Genomic DNA, 20,948 nt, shown 5'->3' with positions numbered 1-20,948 from the left:
GTTATCCAGCACTTTGCATAGTCAAACAGAACTCCCATTGACTTCTGTTGCAGCTGTGACAGCACTTCTTCAAATCAGACCCCAAGGTATCAAGTTTAGGCACCCAGAAAATGAAGAACTCACGCGCCAATGGTGAATTTGGGTTATCATCTGCTTTCCATTTTTGCTAGTCTCTTTCCTTTCATTGATCAAGGTTCTCTTAGAGGTCTGTTCTAAGGAGGTGCAACAATTGCCTTGCCTTTGTTTTTGTTTTTTTAAAAAACCTATAACATCCTACTCCATGGGCCTGATCCTGCATGGTACTGAATGCCTGCTGTATGGTGCTCAACACTCTCAAATCCCAATGAATCAATGGGAGTAGAGGGAGTTCAGTACCTCCTAGGAGGTGCTCAGCTCCAGGAAGTATTGAGCCCCAAAGCACAAAGTCTGTTTTGTCTATTTAGCTCAGTCTTTTGTCACTGTTTCTTTATATACTAATACATTCACTTTGCAGACACAGTTTCTGTTGATCATTTAAAACTTTGCCAAGAATCAGAGAAAAACGTTTAGCATTAGGGATATGGTCAGAACTGCCTGCATACCAGATGTGGATTAATGAAATGCTACTTGTGTGGTTCATACCATTGCTTTCCTGAAAATCCAATATCAAATAAAATACAGGTTTTGAAAATGTACTTACACATAATCATTTTCATATTTTAACATAAAATAAAGTATATTTTAAAATACCCTGACCAAGTAAACCAATACTATGCTAGATCACACAAGCACAATATTAAAGTCTAATGTTATGGGGAAAATTCTTTTAAACAACATGACCTTAAATTTCCCATTGTGATTATTTTGAATAACCCAAATCCATATTGTGTTTCTTTGGAAGGATCACAAAGTACTATAGTACTGAACGGCAATCACTTCTGAAGTGAAATGTGGCAATGTTCAACAGCAAATCTGCATGGCAGTTCAAGACAGGAAGAGAAAAATCCTTGATCAGATTGAAAATGTGATGTGATTGTGGAAAAGACAAATGCCATCTTGGAATATATCAGGTGAGGGATTTCCAGTAGAGACAGGGAAGTATTACTGTCATTGTACAAGGCAGTGGTAAGACCTCATATGGAATACTGTATCCAGGGGTTCTCAAACTTTTTATTTTTGAATCTCCCCCGCCCCCAACATGCTATAAAAACTCCACAGCCCATCTGTGCCACAGCAACTGTTTTTCTGCATATAAAACCCAGAGCTGGTAGCAAGCAGGGCAATTGCTGTGGCCGCACACCACAGGGGGCCCCGCAAAGCTAAGTTGTTCAGGCTTCAACCCCACTGCGGCACAGCTCCAGCTTCAGCTTTCTGCCCTGGTCCCCAGTGAGTCTAACGCCGGCCCTCCTTGGCAGACCCCTGAAACCTGCTTGCAGCCCCCCGAGGGATCACTGATCCCTGGTTGAGAACCACTGCCATATGCAATTCTGTTCACTCATGTTCAAGAAAGATGAATTCAAACTGGGACATATGCAGAAAACGGTTATTAGGATAATCGGAGGAATGGAGATTTACAAGAGCAAACTAAAGGAGCTTGGATTGTTTAGCCAAGCAAAACGAAGGCTAAGGAGGGGATATGATTGCTCTCTTTAAATATTGGGGGAGGGAGTAAACACCAAGGAGGTGAAGAGCTATTTAAGTTAAAGGACCATGTGGGCACAAAACCAAACTGGCCAGGAATAAATGTAGGCTGGAAATTAGAAGGTTTCTAATAATCAGAGGAATGATTTTCTGGAACAGCCTCCCAAATAGGAGAAGTGGGGGCAAATAATGGAATTAATTTTAAGATGGAGCTGATAAATTTAAGTGGGATTTTGTAACCGGTTGCTGGCAGGGGGCTGGGCTTGGTCACTCAGGTGTCCCTTCCAGTCTTATGTCCTAAATCTCATGTTTCAAGGCTTCAGCCAGTCTCCGGCTGGGATCAGAAAGGATATTCTCTCCTCCCACCCCCAACATATTCTGTTTTCCCCCCTCATTCCTTTGAAGTATCAGAGATGGCCACGGCTGGAGAAGGAACACTGGGGCAGTGCCCTGAGGTGAGACAGAAAATTTATTTCTGCAGATACTTGACTGGTGTGTCTCACTCATATGTCAGGGTCATACCTTAAAAATGGCAATACTTCCAAACTGCAAAAATGACAATTCCCCCCTGCCCCCCACCTTTCCCCAGGTCAAATTGGAAGGGACATTAGGGTTTGTTTTGCCTTCCTCAACAGCATGAGGCAAAGTCACTTGCTAGGTATATCTCACCAAATAAATTCTCTGCCATTGCACTGGCCTCAGGCAATGGTGCACCCCAGTCCCTCCTGTTCTCTGCCCGGGGTGCACAACAGGTTAGTCTCTGCTATAATACTTTAACCTAATCCAGGTTGTTGGACTCAATGCATGGGAAACTGGATGGAGTTTAGTGGCCTGTGATGTTCAGGAGATCAGATTAGATGATTTAATTGTCCCTTGTGACCTTAAACTCTATGAAATGATAAGAAGAATTAATTAGCTCACTCTTTTGATCATTAGCTTTGCTTATACATTCAATTCAGGAGACTGCTTTGGGAAGCATACCTTTATAAGAAGCAATTGTTTCAAGGAGGGGAGAGAGGGAACTTGGTGAGCAGGAAGTCAGGAGGCTGTTCCAAATGTTGGAGCAGCATGAAAGAAGGGGAGAATAGGGAAAAGAGAGTGTGGGAACAATAAGGAACAAGACTGGGAAGAGCATGGGCAGGGAGAGGAAGAGTTGGTGAAAATCAGAACAGGGATATAGATGTTGGCAAAAGAGTGCAGTGTTGGAGGGCAAGAGTTCAGGAGATTTTTATGCAGCCAAAGACAGGAAGCCAATGAATGGATTCAGAGAAGGGGAGTTGTGATCTGAGGGGTGAACCAGGTAGATTATTTGAGCAATGTTATTTTGGACAGACTGGAGGGAAGAGGTAAGACACAGAATTCTTTTCCTTTTCACCTAAATCGGATTCAAACAACGTGATCTTGATTTGGAAACCTAGTGCTCGCTAACTATTGGCCAGGGTCCAACTCTAATCTTGGGACACCATGAGGGCTTTTATTAGTCATTGTCAACAAGTGTCTTTACGTACGTGTCTTCACTGCATTGCAAAGGCAAAAATGCTTGTGTGACAGGTCCCCCCCCCCAGGGTGCCACCTGAAACTGGGGTACTACTGACGCCTCTGACCCACCAGCCTGGGCTCCCTCTCACACTGTGCTGCTGTGACAAGCTGCAGACACACTCCCGGTCTTACACTTTCACCAGCATCCACACAGGTAGGGACACACCCAGCTGCAGTTACATGCAGGCTTTCTGAGCAGACACTGCGTGTGAACCAACAATAGAGAGGCTACAGCCAAAATAACTGCCAGCTTCCTAGCCTAGGACCACTGAGCGGTACCGTCCTGCCCTGGACTAAACCCCAACCAGTATGAATTTATTATCCAGTTCACCTCCCCCTCAACGTGGAGAGGAATATGCAACAGCCTTTGCCCTTGAGCTATGATTTCCCATGCACTTCACTCCAACTCACTGGTTTAGATAAAGCAAAAACAAGTTTAGTAAGTACAAATGATAGATTTTAAGTGGATTATAAGCGATAGCAGACAGATCAAAGCAGTTTACCTAGCAAATAAACAAAATAAACAAAAACACAAACTAAGCCTAAGATACTAGCAAATTCACACCCTGAGAGATGGTACAAGCAGGCTTGTAGATTCTTAAGGGACAAGCTGCACTTGCTTTACAGCTTGGAATCCTCAGGTCTTTCATACACAGGCTAGAAATCCCTTTAGCCTGTTTCCAGGAGTCTTCTTGTGTGGGGAGTGAAGAACAACCGATGATGTCACTCCCTGCCTTATATAGCTTTAGCATATGGCAAGAACCCTTTGTCCCAAACCTCAATTTGTGGAAAAACACTGACATCTCAAGATGGAGTCCAGAGTCATGCAGTCTGGTCACATGCCCTTGCAGGGTTATAGCAGCCATTGCTTACGGACTGGCCAAAACATTCACAGGAAGGTTAAGTTCTTCTAGGGTCCATTGTCTTTGCTGATGGGCCAGCAGCACTGTCTGACTTCTTCATTGTTGTACCAGAAAGGCTAGTTGTGGGTGTCACCCAGAGTAAGCATGATTGAAATACAGATATATAGTCAATATTCCTAACTTTAGATACAAAAATGATACATGCATACAAATAATATAATCATATTCAGCAAAACATAACTTTTCCAATGACACCTCACATGACCTATCTTGTACAAAATGCATCACAATTATGCTATAATCATATCATAATAATATCACTCTGAAGAATATGGGGTGCAGTGTCACAGCTTGCTCTCCAGAAATAACTTTATGAGCCATGAATACGTCATCCCTAGCAAGGATAGGCTTTATAGGCACGTCTAGAGAACATCTGTGCCACTAGTACTGCAACAGCAGCAGACCCATGTTGTGATACCGCTGGTGTCATAACTATAAAGGGAAGCGTAACAGCCCTCCCGTGTACAATACTATAAAATCCCTCCTGGCCAGAGACTCCAAAATCCTTTTACCTGTAAAGGGTTAAGAAGCTCAGGTAACCTGGCTGACACCTGACCCAAAGGACCAATAACGGGACAAGATACTTTCAAATCTTGGTGGGGGGGAGGCTTTTGTTTGTGCTCTTTGTTTTGGGGGTTGTTCGCTCTTGGGACTAAGAGGAACCAGACATCAATCCATGCTCTCCAAATCTTCTGAAGAAGTCTCTCATATTTCAAACTTGTAAGTAACAGCCAGGCAAGGTGTGTTAGGTTTATCTTTGTTTTCTCGACTTGTAAATGTTCCTTTTGCTAGAGTGTTTATCTCTGTTTGCTGTAGCTTTGAACTTAAGGCTAGAGGGGGTTCCTCTGGGCTCTTTGAATCTGATTACCCTGTAAAGTTATTTTCCATCCTGATTTTACAGAGATGATTTTTACCTTTCTTTCTTTAATTAAAAGCCTTCTTTTTAAGAACCCGATTGATTTTTCCTTGTTTTAAGATCCAAGGGGTTTTGGATCGGTGTTCACCAGGGAATTGGTGGAGTCTCTCAAGGCTACCCAAGGAACGGAGTTAGCACTTGGAAGTGGTGGCAGCAAAAACAGATCTAAGCTGGTAGTTAAGCTTAGAAGTTTACATGCAGGTCCCCATATCTGTACTCTAAAGTTCAGAGTGGGGAAACAACCTTGACAGCTGGTCAGGCTGGAAGCTTCAGGAAACGTGTCTGTGAGCCTCTGGGGCCCATGTAATGACCAACAAGATTTTAGAGTATTAATCCAGTATGACATCTGACTCATGACTGTTAACTTAGATTTGCCCTGATGTGGTCATGTTAAATTTTCAAATGTAAATGCCTAAGTTTTATGTCTGCCAACAATTCCCTTATGCATAAAAATTAGGTAGGCATTTGCACATGTAAATATCCACTTTGCTTGCACAAATAATTTGAAAATTTGTCCCAAAATATCTGTCTGTGCCAAATAATTAATTTTTGAATACTAACTCATTCTAAGACTTTGCTGGTAGTGTTGTGCTTCAGGTTATTCTACACAATTTAACTTGCCTTTTTCAGAAGTCTCTGTTTCTATTGTTATATCGCCAGAGGGTGACAAAGTTCCAAATGAAAAATACAATGAAACCATTTAGAACTGGAAATGAACTGGAATTAATTTCTTGAGCATATATAAATCTTTCAATAAGTTAACCTTCAACAGTCAGCATCTGTAATGCTGATAATGTCCTTTCATTTAATAGATGGTTGTTTGTTTGATTTAGGCTAATCCTGATCAAATTGTTCAAAACTAAGAGGGTTGTGACCAGATTTCCTAGGACTTTTACCAGGGCAGAGTTGAAAACAGAAGCACAGTATCTCAAATCCTGAGGATTTGCCTGTCAAGGGAGGGCTAATTTTTTTTTTTTTTTAGAAAGTGTAAAAATGTATAGAAGAATGCTATAATGAAATGAATATCTGATTTCAGTTACAGAATTCAGTATTGTATTAGATATATCATCTTGAATGCAGTGTGGTTTGCAATCTTAAATTCAAGCAAATCAGGAAATGCCAAAGTTAAGGGTCTGGCTACAATGTTAACTCCACCACACTGAGCATACCTGGACAGATAATACACTGAGGCCCAAGAGCTATGTAGAGTCTCATGCTTAAATTTTCATGCTCTATTACTGCAACTATGGACACAAATTGTATATTGGCACCTGTAACTAGGCTTTTGGATGTCTATATAACCATCTGTGTGTGCAAATACATAATTTATTATTATTTGTATTACAATAGCGACCAGACATTCCAATCAGGATCAAGGCCTCATTGTTTGTGCACCCAAATGTGGTAATAGTGTGTGGACGTGTAAGCCTGCAATCAGCATCCACATTTTAAAAAATGTGGACCACTATATAGTTTAAACCAGTGGTTCTCAACCTTTCCAGGCTACTGTATCCCTTTCAGGAGTCTGATTTGTCTTGTGTATCCCAAGTTTCACCTCACTTAAAAACCACTTGCTTACAAAATCAGACATAAAAATACAAAAGTGTCACAGCCACAGTATTAGTGAAAAATTGCTTGTGTTCTCATTTTTACCATATAATTATAAAATCAATCGATTGGAATATAAATATTGTACTTACAGTTCAGTGAGATACTTGAGCCTGTTTTTCACTTGTGAGCCTTGTCTGAAGCCTGAGCCCCAGGCAGTGGGGCTGAAGCATGTAACTTAGCTTTGTGGGGGGGCCCCTGTGGCAAAGGGCCCTGGGCAGTTGCCCTGCTTGCCACCTCCTAATGCCGACTCTGCACTTGGGATCCCCCTAAACCTGTCCTGTGACACCCCCAGCTTGAGAAACACTGATCTAGATGAGCTGAGTGCCCCTTGGAAGACTTCTATGTACCTCAGGGGTACGCGTACTCCTGGTGTAGAACTACTAATTTAAGATAAACCTGTCATTAGTTAAGTAATAACATGGAATACCGTGTATATATGCACTATGGGTTTCTTAAGGTTGTTTTGAAAACCTTAACTTTTGCATTTCCAGGACCTGACTAAGTCCTGCTAATGCAGAAAGTACAGTATTACCATCTCTTGTGATTTTATAGACAGTCTCATGATACTTAGTGTTTTCCTTAAAGACCCAATTCCAATAATTAAGTGAAATTCAACTTCCATTAAAATGAAAAGTTTCTTGCCCACGTAGTTGTGGAGAAAAGCTTGAAAATGTGAACCCTAAAAGATCCAACACCAGAAGGCAAATAAAAAGAACTCAACACTTTTTTTTTTTTTTTTTTAAATCTCATGATTTCGAGTATTCTTGTGATGTATTTGGGCCTGACTCAGGACTTTTGAATGCTGGGCGTTGGCAGTACTACATACACACTGCCCTGTCCTGTGCCAATGAGGGCCACTGCCCCCAGTGAGGGATTTGCTCCAATCACCAAAATGGGCAAATCATGTGTGGAACAATCTGTTGGGCAGAAGTTTGGGAAAAACTGAGGGACTGGGTTAAAGTCTCTACCCGGCTCCATTATCCTGAGTACCTGGCCCTGAAACAGCCAGGGCTAGTGATTAGACCAAGAGATGAACTATGTGCCCTGCTGTGCCAGAGCTCCATTCAGTGCACCCAAGCCACCTGTGCACTCAACTGACCCCAGGGATAGCCAGCGGTCAGTGTGATTCTTGCTGGAACTTAGAGTTGCCTCAGCCGCAAAGGGCTGCTCTGCCAGATGAGGATCACTGTAGAACAGTCTGCTCTGGCTATGGCTCAATGGACTCTTAGTGTGTCCCCTATGCTACCTCTATGCCAGCTGTTCATTACTCAGTGCCAGGGGAATCCTCACTGTACAGTGAACCACAAGAGTGGCACAGAAGAGCGATAGTATTAGGCAGAATTTGGCTCAGGGAGGTCTGCAGACCTAGATTATATTCCTAACTTTGAAGCTGACTGTGATGATTTGAAGATGATTAGCAAATCATCTAGGGTGAAGGGATCATGTGATCACTAACTGAAGCAGAGGTGAGTATGAAGGTGCACGTCCTTCCTAAGGGGCCCAATCCCTCACAAGTTTTATTGTGCCCGTTCCCTCATTGTGGGGAATCTGCTCTGCAAGCCTGTGAAACGCCATGTCCCTGCCTCTTCCCTGCCTCCTTCAGGGCCATATACACTGCCAGGGCTCAAAGAGCGGGGAAAAGCAACAGGCCCGTGTGTAGGCCACAGAAGAGGAGGGTTAGGTACCTTGCCTGCTTTCGCCCAAGTTGGAGCCTGTCACAATCTGCTCTTCTTCCTCAGTTTTCTCATCTGTACAATAATATTAACCCCCCACCCAACATTTGTAACATCATTTGATATCCTCACATGAAAGATGGCGCACACTGCTTGTGCCAAGCACTGTGTCATAATTATAAAGCAGCAAATTGCCAGATTCCTCAGCGAACATTATGGAGGTTCCATTTCACACATTTTCAAACTGTCCAGCACGTTCTCTGCCGTGTTAGACACAAGCAGGAGTTTCTTTGGCAGCAGGCATGCGTGCCTTGTCTTGCCAACTTACTTTCAACAACAAGCTTATGTTATTTAGCCATTTAAAGGAAAAAGCCCACTTCCCCTAATAGGGTGTGAGCTCCTGTCTGTGCCTATTCTGTATTTCAGTGTCAAGGTGGAAGACACGGTTTTGTTCCAATCTTCTGTCTTTTGGGGGGAATTCTTCAAGACTCCAATGCCAAAAAATAACTGGCAGCAAGTTGGTTTTTTCTGACCATCATTCTGTTTCCTGGGGAGATTAAAATTAATTATCTGCATTTTGGCATGTGGAAATCTAGAATGTTCTTCTTGCTCCATTGCTTGGCAGCTTGCATTGGCACTGAACATGCATTGAGCAGAATCTTTTTGGGCATCAGAAGTTGCAGCATAAGAAGCATCAGCAGGAGCAGACAGACTAGAAGTAATTCAGATTCCCCTCTACTATTAATATCTTGGGCATTTACCTATTTTTAAAGTTCTCCACTGTAAGTGGCATAATGCCACTTGGAACATACTCTACATCTTGTTTTTAAATGTGCTTTATATTATATTATATTATATTATATTATATTATATTATATTATAAAGCACATACTATAATAAAAAGCATATATTATAATATTGACCATATTATCAATATTGAAAATCTGAGGGTTTTTTCTCTATTTCAACCCATAGTTTATATAGAAAGGCATGCAGCATATACTACACACCTTTTGAACCCCATAGAAACAGCTGGAAATCCATGTGTAAGTAAAAAAAAAAAAAAAAAATCAGAATATCAGGGACAATTATTAAAGTTTATATGTTCAAGAAAATACAGTGCAAAATAGTAGCTTGGCTATCCCTACCTCTGGGTGCACATGTTTTAGAAACTGTAAGTAGTAAGATGATTCAGTCACTGGTTTTAAAATGTTATAAGATTTCATCTATTGCTAAGTCATCTGGACATGTGTTGTCCTAAATTGCACACATGGCTAATAACGATTTTCTAAAATTCATCAGTCATTTGATTCTGCTACACAGGGGTGAAAGTAACTTAAAGCACTTACCGGTACATCGGAGTCCTGAGCAGGGGGCGGGGCCTCAATCAGAAGAGGTGTGGCCTTTAAATCCCCAGGCCCTTTAAATCATGCGGCAGCTGGGAGCCCCGGGCCCTTTAAATCGCCGTCCGAGCCCCAGGTCTCCCGGCCACTGCCACTACCCCGGGGCTCCAGCAGTGGGGCTCGGGCGGTGATTTAAAGAGCCCAGGGCTCTGGACAGTATGGGGAGCCCCAGGCCCTTTAAAGTACTGCCAGAGCCCCACTGCAGGAGCCCCGGGGCTCCAGCAGCGGCGGCCGGGGGCTCCGGTGGTGATTTAAAGGGTCCAAGGCTCCTGGCCGCCATTACTGCAGCGGAGCCCTAGACCCTTTAAATTGCCGCCGGAGCCCCTGGCCGCTGCTGCTACCTGGGGCTCTGGCAGTGGGGCTCAAGCAGCAATTTAAAGGGCCTGAGGCTCTGGCTGCTGCCGGGAGCCCCAGGCCCTTTAAATCGCCAGCCAGTATGGTCGGCGGTGTACCAGCTCTTGCCAGTATGCCATACCGTACCGTACCAGATTACTTTCCCCTCTGCTGCTACATTCGTTTGAGCCCTCTGACCTGAGCCTGCAAATCATAAATAAATCATTGGGTGGAGGTTAGTTAATGTTTGTCAAGTGATTCATAGATTATAAGCATGATTTTCCACTGCAACACAATTTGTGCAGTCACTTAAACCTCTGCCTGGGATAAGGGGGTTCCCCAGATGGAGCAAAGCCCCATTATGGCTTCATGCCAGTCTTCCTTGCAGCCCCTGGCATAGGGGACGTACTAGGAACGTGTGACCAGAGGGAGGGGTGTGTGGTTGGAATGCTGCTGGCCTCTAGCTGTTCTTGGCTATCAGCATGGCCCGTTGGGGATTGTTGCTGTCAAATGTAAGCTAGAAGTCGGATGCAGCTTTATCTTACCCTGGGGGTTCTCAGCAGGGCCAAGAATAGAGGAGGAGCAACGGTGGCTTAAAGCCACCTTCCTCCCTAACCCCTCTGTTGCTTCAGTGAGTACAAGTTGGCCCAAATGGAGAATCTGGTCCAGTGAGTCCAAAGTGAATCTAAAACTGAGTCAAATTCCTTTCAGACTGCTAGGTTCACACAGCTACTTAGCACCTGAAACCAAGGCTCAGTCTAGCCCTAACCACCTAAGATATTAAAACATTTCTCCTGAGTGAGGCCAAGAGAACAAAACCAGTTAGGAGATTCTAGCCAAAATCATTCTGGAGATATGATGAGCCAATAGACGCAATTGGAAACGTTAAAAAAATGAAAGAAGCTGGGTAGGGTAATATCTTTTATTGGACAAACTTTTATTAGTCCAATAAATATTACCCCACCCACCTTTTCTGTCTAATATCCTGGGACCACCACCACCACTAACCCTCCTCCGTCTCCCCACCACCACCAAAACCAACAGCAACTAATGACAGGTAAATGTACAAAACAGTAAATGTACAAAAAATAGGTGAGATCCTCAGCTGGTATATATTGGTGTAGTCCCATTAAACCAAAAGCACTATGCCAATTTCCACTAGTGCAAGATCTGCCCCTTTGTCTGAATTTTCCCAGGCATGCTGCTGCGGCTTTTCCCCCAGAACTCTGGTTCTATCCTGGGAGGAAATGCTGCAGGCAAGAGTTCAAAGAATGTTGGAGAAGAAGTTGGGGAGCAAGCACTTTAAAAACCAGCTAATCATGCAGAATTTGCTTCAACCTTAACTGTGGAGTTACAACTGATGCTCTGTAATCACTAATAACAACAGGAAATTATCCCTATCATAGGACAAAATGATGGCTAAATGGAAAAATCAGTGGCTGCTGCAAAAAGAGTGTGTTGGGGTTTGTTTGACATCTCACTTTCTCTTTTAATCTAATATGTGTATGGGCCAGGAATATAAGTATTTGTTCTTAACAAGAGAATATATTTTGTTCATGACTGGATGCTTTTAAAATTAATAATTTTATTAGGAAGATTCCAGGAGTGGTAAGAATCTGGCTTAAATTGAGAAAGCCCCAAAATGCAAACTGAGCACTGAGTCCAGGATAATCCAAACTTACAAAAATAACACATGATCCTACATGCATTAGGGGCCAAATCATGGGCCTATTAAAGTCATTGGGAGATTTGCCTTTGACTTCAACAGAACCAAGGGCTGTTCATATATAAATGAGAGAAAGGAGACAGTGTATTCTGCAGCTTTGGAATTTTCCGTAGACTCCACCTCTTGCCAACTCCATCACTGCTGCTAATTTTAGCAGAGATATCCAGTGATGTGCTCATCCCAGCTCTAAATTCTCTTCCATCTTCCCAGCTCTTGACTGCATGATTCATGGTAATAATTAATTCAGTCAACTTTTAAAAAAGAGGTTTCTAAATCAGACTGCCGCAGAACATTGAGTCTCCAGTACTAGAATGCCACAGAATTTAGGTCCAGTTTGCACGGGCTTCCTGCAAGGGCTTACTTGAGCCAAACAAAGCAGTGCCGTGAAGACCAGATTAGTAGTAACTGCCAAATAAAACATGTGAGAAAACCTAAAATAATAATCCAGCATGCACGCATGTACACACACACCTATGCACCAACTGAACAGACAACAAACCCCAAACAATCTAAATACAGGCAAGACAAAGAGCTAGAGAAGAGGCATTCTGTGTCTGAAGTGTCCACATCCTTAAGGAGACTTTTTCTTGTTGAAACACTCAGGCTAATATCTCTCATAGCCTGCCCATCCCAGGAAGCGCCCCAGCAATAGTGACTGTCCCTGACAGAATCATTATCTATCTTACGGTTTCATACTACTGCCCATCACTATATTACACATTTCCCCCATGAAATCAACAGCAATTGTGAAGTCCCTAGTGGACTTCATGGAGTTTCTGGCTCTTCTCCCTTTTTGGGATAAAAACGGTGCTTGGCATATTTTTTTAAAAATTGTTGTTTAGGTTGGTTGATTTGTTTGTTACAGTTGCTTAATATTGAGGGGAATATTTTGGGTCAGTGCGGTGCCTACTTTGACCAGTCAGACTGTGCCCTGACATTACAGACTTCTGACATGCCACAGCTGAAATGCAATATCACATCCAAAAAGCAGCTTGTGTGTGATATGCCTCTTATATTATTGAAATACGTCAGGCATACAACAAAATCCTGGAACTCCATCTGACAATTTTGGATAAGCAATTTTCATTTTGGCTTCTTTGCTGACATATAATGTTACAAGTTAGAGAAAACTGTACCCTCCTCCCTCAAAATAAATACAGTATAGACTCATAAAGGCAGCTTATGTATGTATTTGAAAATCAAATGATAGGTGCAGGGAGTTCCTGAATTACTGTTTCTCTTGAATCCTGACTATGACCAGCCCTTTCTGAACCTACAAAGTTCCACAAACTCTGCCAATTGACTTGTTTGGTTGGTTTTTGTGAGCTGCAGTGCAACAACAGAGACTGGGGAGGCAGCAATACTCAGAACAGCATATTCTGTGATGGTCGTTCTAAGCACTACTCTCTGAGCCTTGCCCTGAAAGCAGGGTGAAATTAGCTATATACACATAGACTGCTGTTAATAATGCAAAGGGATTTTACCTTTCATCTGCTATGTCACCAGGAAAAAGTCACACCTTGAAGTCCTTGCTCACATGTCTGCCATCCCCTCTGACTTTGTGGGCTGGGGAGATGAAAATCCTTTGGACCTCTATCAACTCTGTTCCATTATTCCCCAGATCCTTGTGGAAGCCCCTCCATGGGATTGAGGATCCACATCTGGGGGGGAGGGGAAAGGGTTGAGTGGCGGTGCTGTGCAGTGCCCTTTCACGAAACCTGTAGGAATGTACTTTGCTGTATAACCTTTCCCTGCTGTGGAACTCTCTAAAGGGTGGTTCCAGGAGAAAACACTTTCTGCAGAGTCCCTGTTTGCCCTGGAGCAGAAGAAGACAGTAAGGGACCTTAGGGCAGATGGTTGTCGTCTCTGACAGATTTCCTGAGACTGCCAGATCTCGGGGAGTGGAACTGCCTCCCCGTTCCATAGGACACACAGTTTTTAACTAGTCCTTATTAAGATAAAACTCCCATGAATTTCGATAGGACTGAGTAAAGGATTTTAAGATTTGTCACACAGTTAATAAGATCATCAGAGTGTTTTGCTTCAAAACTGTTCTCTGTTGCTACTAAATGTAGTATGAAAAATATAACTAGAGAAAGTGTGTCAAGTTTTAGGAGGGACCTACTTCACCAGGGGGTTCCAGACTGCAAGTTGGAGCCAGGCTGCTACCAAAAAAACCACAGGCCCCTGAGTATGAAACACAGGCCTCTATGGCAAAAGTTCTCTTTCCTACAACCCTGCCTGTTTGCTGCATCATATATTTTTAATGAAACAGCAAATAGGTTTTAAGGTGCTCAGATACCAGAATGAGGCGTGAGGTATACCTAAATATACAGTGCTGCAACCTTTGTTACATGCACAGAATGTCTGCTGCTGCCGGAGAGGTTTGCACAAAAATAGAGGCTTGAAAACGGACCGACGTGTCAAATCCTTTTGGAGAATCACAAATAAAATTTGGAATTGGCTAACATTTCATCAGTTCCCCACAAAAATCTGTGTTTGATTAAATACAGTTCTTCACTGTCAAAGTAGATCCCTATATTTATGCAGCTCATGCAAAAATGCTGAGAGACTTGGCCTCCAGCTAAACTACATAACTAATAGCATCATAAAATCTTCCGTGATATCGGAACACTTCAGGTGATTTATAGTGGTATAGAAAAGCAGTAGCCCAGAAGAACATAAATAATTGTATTAAAGACACAGTGTGATAAAGTGGATTAATTGTGATAAAGTTATCCTGGATACCTTTTAGTTGCTTATCTAGGAATTTCAATGAAAGTTACAATATAATCTGCTGTTATTGCTTTTTTTATTTAGTTATGTAGGTGCTGGAGTCAAAACAAGAAGGAAATATAATAACAATAGATTGTCTCAGAATTAATCTTCATTTACTGAAATCTTGATTGTAGACTATTTTAAAAAATACACAGCATTGGTTTCTGAAAATTATACCTACAGCCAAACTCATAAGAAAACTGCATTTCAACTTGGAAATTAGATATTAGAAATGTTCTAAGTTCCATTATGTTCTTGTTTAATATATTATATTTAATATATTTAACGATGGCTGCTGTGCAGAGTGGAAACACTTGTACTTCCTGATATCATGATGATATCTACTGATCCTCGTTGAGTGAAATAGTAATTATAAAAGAAGAGAGCTCCACATACAGAGATTTTTGACTTATTGTTCCACCTGTCTAATTTGATTTACTTTTCTTTTTGAAATGGCAATACATTTGAAAAGTTTATGGGTTTATAGCTCTATGCCAAGGAGAATTTTCTTGCAAAGAGAAAGTATAGTCATTAAATACCACGTTAGCAATCCAGCAGAATATGATGGAGTTCAAAATAATTTGGGAACAGTGAAAAATATGCCATGAGCCCTCTACCCAGGAGCATGTTAGCAGAATAGTCTTTTTATTATTTATTGATTATGCCTGATCATGCAGCTTTCGTGGACCTGCTCCAAACCCTGCTGATGTCAATAGGAATGTGTGCATGTTTTCGCTTCAAGTTGATGAAGATCTGCATAAGAAAAGATTTCAAGACTGGGAATGAGCCTATCCTAAGAAATCTCCATTGCCTGTTTTATTGAAGGTCCGTTTACAAAAGAAGTACCTGGAAAATGCTTTTAACACTGAGGGCAGGTCTTCACTACGGGGGGGGGGAGGGGAGTCGATTTAAGATACGTAAATTCAGCTACGCGAATAGCGTAGCTGAATTCGACCTATCGGAGCCGACTTACCCCACTGTGAGGACGGTGGCAAAATTGACCTCCGCGGCTCCCCATCGACAGCGCTTTCTCCCACCTCCACTGGTGGAGTAAGAGCGTCGATTCGGGGATCGATTGTCGTGTCCCTACGAGATGCGATAATTCGATCCCCGAGAGATCGATTTCTACCCGCCGATTCAGGCGGGTAAGTGTAGACCTAGCCTGAGAAATTCATCCACCCACCAGAGAATGTCGTTTTCCGTTATATCCTCCTACCATTTTCCTCACTTTACTGATGATAATATTTGACTTTGGATATACAGTTATCTAACTGATAGAGTTGGTTGAATACCAGGGGGAAAAAGTAAGGAAATTATTTTACCAATATAGTTGACATTTTAAAAATAATTTATTCAATGAAGAGTATTCATCCCGTCCTCTGACTTAATTATGTATGATGAAATTCAGGAAGATAGAAGATTCATTGCATATGTAATTGACTTCCTTTGGTTAGCTGTATCAAAATTCCATTGTTCCTTTCTCTAACATGTGGTACATTGGGCAACAACTGGATGTAGAGCTCCAAAGTGTAGGGGACTGTTCGAGTCTAAAGTGCTAATTAAAGGTCGTAGGAGTCCTCTGTCCTGCTTAATTCCTGCGTGGTATTCAGACTATTATTTTGAATTTCATGCTATTATAATTACTGTACTTCAGTAAAATGTATTAACATCATGGTAATAAATGTAACTCATTAAAATTGTGCTAGGTCATTCCTAATGAAATAGATATGACAAATGAAACAACCTCTTGTGTTTGCCATGATTAATTGCATATTATATAAAATTCAACTTTTCATTAGCAAAGGACAAATTTGTCATCTTTACAGCAATATTACTGTACATCATTTCTACAGATGGAAAACAATCTGCCAGGATGATCTTTTTCATTAGTCAGTGAATTTAGTTTTTCTTTTTCTTTTTTTTTTTCTGAATGATTGTATTTAACCCACAACATTTAGGAGCAAATAGATATTATGGTGGTGGGTCCTGCAGACAAATATAAAATAGATTCATTGACACTATCTTGTCAGCATATATTTATATAGTTAAGCTTATTTAGAGCATGTCAGATTTGCTTTTATAGAATGTACTTTTGAGGGCCAGGGAAGATTGGTATGAAAAGGGAGAACAAATTACAAAAGTGAGATATACTTATTATCTTCAGTTAGACAGGAGATAGTATATTTGGCATGTGTTAACAATCAAGCTGTGTTTTAGTTCTTCTCATGTATTTTATTAGAATATACTTTTGGTTTATCTAATGGATAAGTGGAGCTATATTTATGTTTTAGTTGAACCCCTTCTTATAGTAACTTGAAATGGACAATATAAATTGGAACCAAGGGTATTTGCATGACTATATTGACTGTCTCTACTATCATGGTAGTACCATGATACTAGCACATTGGAATCATGGTGTTACCTGGCACATTCTTTTAGTCTGCTGTGAATACTGATATTGCATGACTCAGTATGTGTGCTCCTGCTTCCCTCTGTGCCCCCCAGCTTTCTGTCTGTAGAACGACTACAGAAGAGCGCACCCTCACAGAATCTATACCACGTTTTATATTGAAATTAGCCAGCATGAACAAAATAAATACAAATCTACACTGAGACCAGGGCCGTCTCTGGCTTTTTTTCCGCCCAAGCAAAAAAACCCCAACCCCCCCCAAAAACCAACCAGGGTGCAGGGAGGCCGGAGCGGCGAACCAAAAAAACAAACAAAAAAACAGGGTGCAAACTTTCGGTGCCACTTACTTGGCAACTCGTGGCTGCCTCTCCCAGCTGCGCTGACGAGCCTCTGGGCGGGCGGCGGCTGCACTCTGGTTAACGGGACTCCCTGTGCTGCAGACATGCCCCGGCTAGCAGGGAGAAGGGAGCGGGGGGAGAGAGAGAAGAGGGGTGGCCAGGGCTTCCCTCAGCTGGGGTGCTCGCCACTCGGCCCCTCCCACCGCGCCGCCTGCTGGGAGGGCTCCGCGCTATTCCCGCCTGCCGGACTTGCTGCAGACCTGGCACCGGCTGGGGCAGATGGAGCGCGCAGCCCGCTCCCAGCAGGGTGCTCCCCTCCTCCACGTTGCCGGCCCCTACAGTGGTGCACTGAAAGTTGTCGGCGAAACAAAAGAAAAATAAAAAAACCCCACCAGGGCAGACCAAAAAAAAAAAAAAAAAAGGTGGCTGTGCCACCCTCGTGCCACCCTGGGATTGGACGGAATGTCGCCCCTTAGAATCTGCCGCCCCAAGCACGAGCTGGTGCCTGGAGCTGGCCTTGACTGAGAATGAGATTATACGTCTATGGGAGCAAGGAGGCGTAGGAACTCCTCTGTGTGGGTTTACCCAGATCTTGGATCCAGGGACCAGTTTTTCAAAGGTACTTAGATGCCTAAAAATGCATATAAGTGCCTAGTGAGATTAACAAAAGTGCCTAAGTAGGTTATGTACCTAACTAACATACAGGGCCGGCTCCAGGCACCAGCTTAACAAGCAGGTGCTTGGGGCAGCCAAGGGAGAGGGGCGGCACCTGCGGCAATTCGGGGGCGGCAGGTCCCTCACTCCTTCTAGGAGTGAGGGACCTGCCGCTGAACTGCCGCCACCGATCGCAGCTTTTTTTTTTTTTTTTTTNTGCTTGGGGCAGCCAAGGGAGAGGGGCGGCACCTGCGGCAATTCGGGGGCGGCAGGAGTGAGGGACCTGCCGCTGAACTGCCGCCGCCGATCGCAGCTTTTTTTTTTTTTCCAATTGCCGCCGCCGATCGCGATTGCGGCTATTTTTTTTTTTTTTTTTTGCTTGGGGTGGCAGAAATGCTGGAGCCGGCCCTGCTAACATAGACACTTTTGTAAATCCCACTAGGCACCTATCTGCAGCTTTAGACACATAAAGCTCTTTGAAAATCTGGCCTTGTGTTTCAGAGTAAGTAGCTTCTGAGGGTATGTCTTCACAATACAGTTTACCCAGGTCTGGGCACCCAGGTTAGTCAAGCCTGAGTGAGAGCATCCGCATTACTTAGTGGCACTAAAGTCATACCTGCATGGCCACGTCCACGCTGGCCCTGCAGTAACCAAGGTTAGGTGCTAGGATTTCTGGGGGTATATCCCATGGTTCTTAGTACTGCACTAAGGTGTGCTCCTCTACAAATTGTTTCACAATGTATTGTGGGAGAATTGGTCTGTCTTTCCCACATCCCGTGCAGAAGTGTTCTTGTCCTACCCACACAGTAAACTAAAACACTTATGGCTCTGCATGCATTCTGTCTGCGACCTCCATTCCAGATAGTGCCAAGGCATGGACCCATCTCAGTTTGGAATCCCAGTTTGGAATGCATACAACTGTGCACATAACACGCACACTAGAGTAAATCTGTAGCTGCATGTTTAACCCCCCCCCACACACACACACACATACACACTTCCTGGGATCGCATGTGTCTGGGGAGAAGTGAGGAAGGCGGTTCAATGTAATGGCTTGGCTTCCACCCTCAACTAAAGCAAAGTCCATGCTACAGCATGTGATACCCTCCATAACAGTAATTGCAATGGTCAGAAACCAGCAAAACCCTCCCACTTATGCTGTGGTTCTGATGCCCCTTCCTCTCCTCTCTGTTCCCGTCCCTTTCCCTGAACAGCTGCATGTATTCTGGGCCCAGGACATCCTTCAGTCCCTCTGCTCACAGGGTCTTTTCCAGCTGTGGGGTCTGTTCCAGCCTCTCCTGTCCCCCTACTAGCAAGGTCTGTCTGGTCCCACTCCAAAAGTAAACCCGTTTGGTCTCAACGGCCCATGCAACTTGGCACTGGGCTCTATGCTCAGGTTGTGACTGAGCAACTGGTCAAACCCCTTGTAGTCGGAATAGGTAGACTGTGAGTTTCCAGACTTGCTGTTGGTATCTTTTGCCTTGTGAAACATGGTTTCGGGTTTTTTATTCTCTTCCTGTCCACTCAATGCTCTCCTCTGACAGCCTCTTGGAGATGTTACTGTACAGGGGATGATTTTGAGAACATCTCCCTAAATTTCAGAGTAGCAGCCATGTTAGTCTGTATCCGCAAAAAGAACAGGAGTACTTGTGGCACTTTAGAGATTAACAAATTTATTTGAGCATAAGCTTTCGTAGGCTACAGCCTACTTCATCGGATGCATGTAGTGGAAAATACAGTAGGAAGATATATATATATATATACACACACAGAGAACATGAAACAATGGGTGTTACTATACACACTATAAGGAGAGTGATCAGTTAAGGTGAGCTTTTATCAGCAGGAGATCCATCAGAACCTTGGTGTGAGGCTTTGACCAGCTTGCAGGTTCTGATCCATCAGAACTTTGAAATGAGGATCTCCTGGCCGGCCTTTCTGTTCAGTCAGGTGCTGTGTAGAAATGGAGCAGAACATGTGGAATGTGGGGTTTAAATGCTGAGCTGGTGTGTGTAAATTGGTAGGTAACTTCCAGTGCAGAAGAAGGCAATCAGTAGAAAGGCAAGAAAAAACAATCTGTGGGGGATTGTGGGAAGGCACTGGAGGACTATTCTTCTGGAACCTAGGTTACAGCCTCCATCCACACTGCAAAGTAGGTGGGTTAGAGCTGATTTGAAAGCAAAATCCAGGCTCTAATCAGTACCCCCAGCTGGGTAAGCAAGCCTGGTTCAAACCATATGTAAGCCTGGGTAAAAGTCTTTTGTGTATGGACAGTAGGCGGGATTTTGTATGATCCTGGGCTAACCCTACAGTAAAGAAAGACCTAAGTGTCTGCTTACTAACCCGCTGCCCCATCTTCAGAGAAGGTGGGCAGGGCGAGGCAAGAGCAGAGCTTTGGCTCCACTGGCCAGCACAGCTAAGCTGATTTAGGAGGTGCCATAATAGACCATTAGCAAACCATTAGCACCCAGAGCAAGAAGGATGCAGGGAAGAAATTATGACTTCCAGATGTCTCTAAAGCAGGGATAGGCAACCTAGGCATGGGTGCCAAAGGCGGCACGCGAGCTGATTTTCAGTGGAACTCACACTGCCTGGGTCCTGGCCACTGGTCCAGGGGGCTCTGCATTTTAATTTAATTTTAAATGAAGCTTCTTAAACATTTTAAAAACCTAATTTACTTTACATTCAACAATAGTTTAGTTATATATTATAGACTTATAGAAAGAGACCTTCTAAAAACGTTAAAATGTATTACTGGCACGTGAAACCTTAAATTAGAGTGAATAAATGAAGACTCGGCACACCACTTCTGAAAGGTTGCCGACCCCTGCTCTAAAGTCACAGTGCCTCCCCAGGTTACTTCTGGATTAGTGCAGTTTACACACCACCTCTTGCCTGCGGTCACAATCTAGCCATATGTGTGTAGAAATGGGTGCTAGTATCACAGTGCTGCTTATTAATTTAGTTATTTTCCAGTAAACTGGAGCTAAACAGGACATCTCAAAAGACATCCTCAATTAATGA

General features: G+C 43.1%; 1 long non-coding RNA gene across 1 annotated transcript in view; it reads right to left on the bottom strand.

Annotated features, from left to right (window-relative positions):
* LOC117871555 overlaps positions 1–20,948 on the bottom strand; it is a 64,110-nt gene that overhangs the window by 11,364 nt on the left and 31,798 nt on the right. Inside the window, exon 3 of the long non-coding RNA XR_004644276.1 lies at positions 13,229–13,405. This is a non-coding gene — a long non-coding RNA (uncharacterized LOC117871555). The remainder of the gene's footprint in view (positions 1–13,228; positions 13,406–20,948) is intronic.

This window comes from Trachemys scripta, chromosome 2 (assembly GCF_013100865.1).
Source record: "Trachemys scripta elegans isolate TJP31775 chromosome 2, CAS_Tse_1.0, whole genome shotgun sequence".
Lineage (NCBI taxonomy): Eukaryota > Metazoa > Chordata > Testudines > Emydidae > Trachemys > Trachemys scripta.
This window is presented reverse-complemented; position numbering and strand designations above follow the sequence as displayed.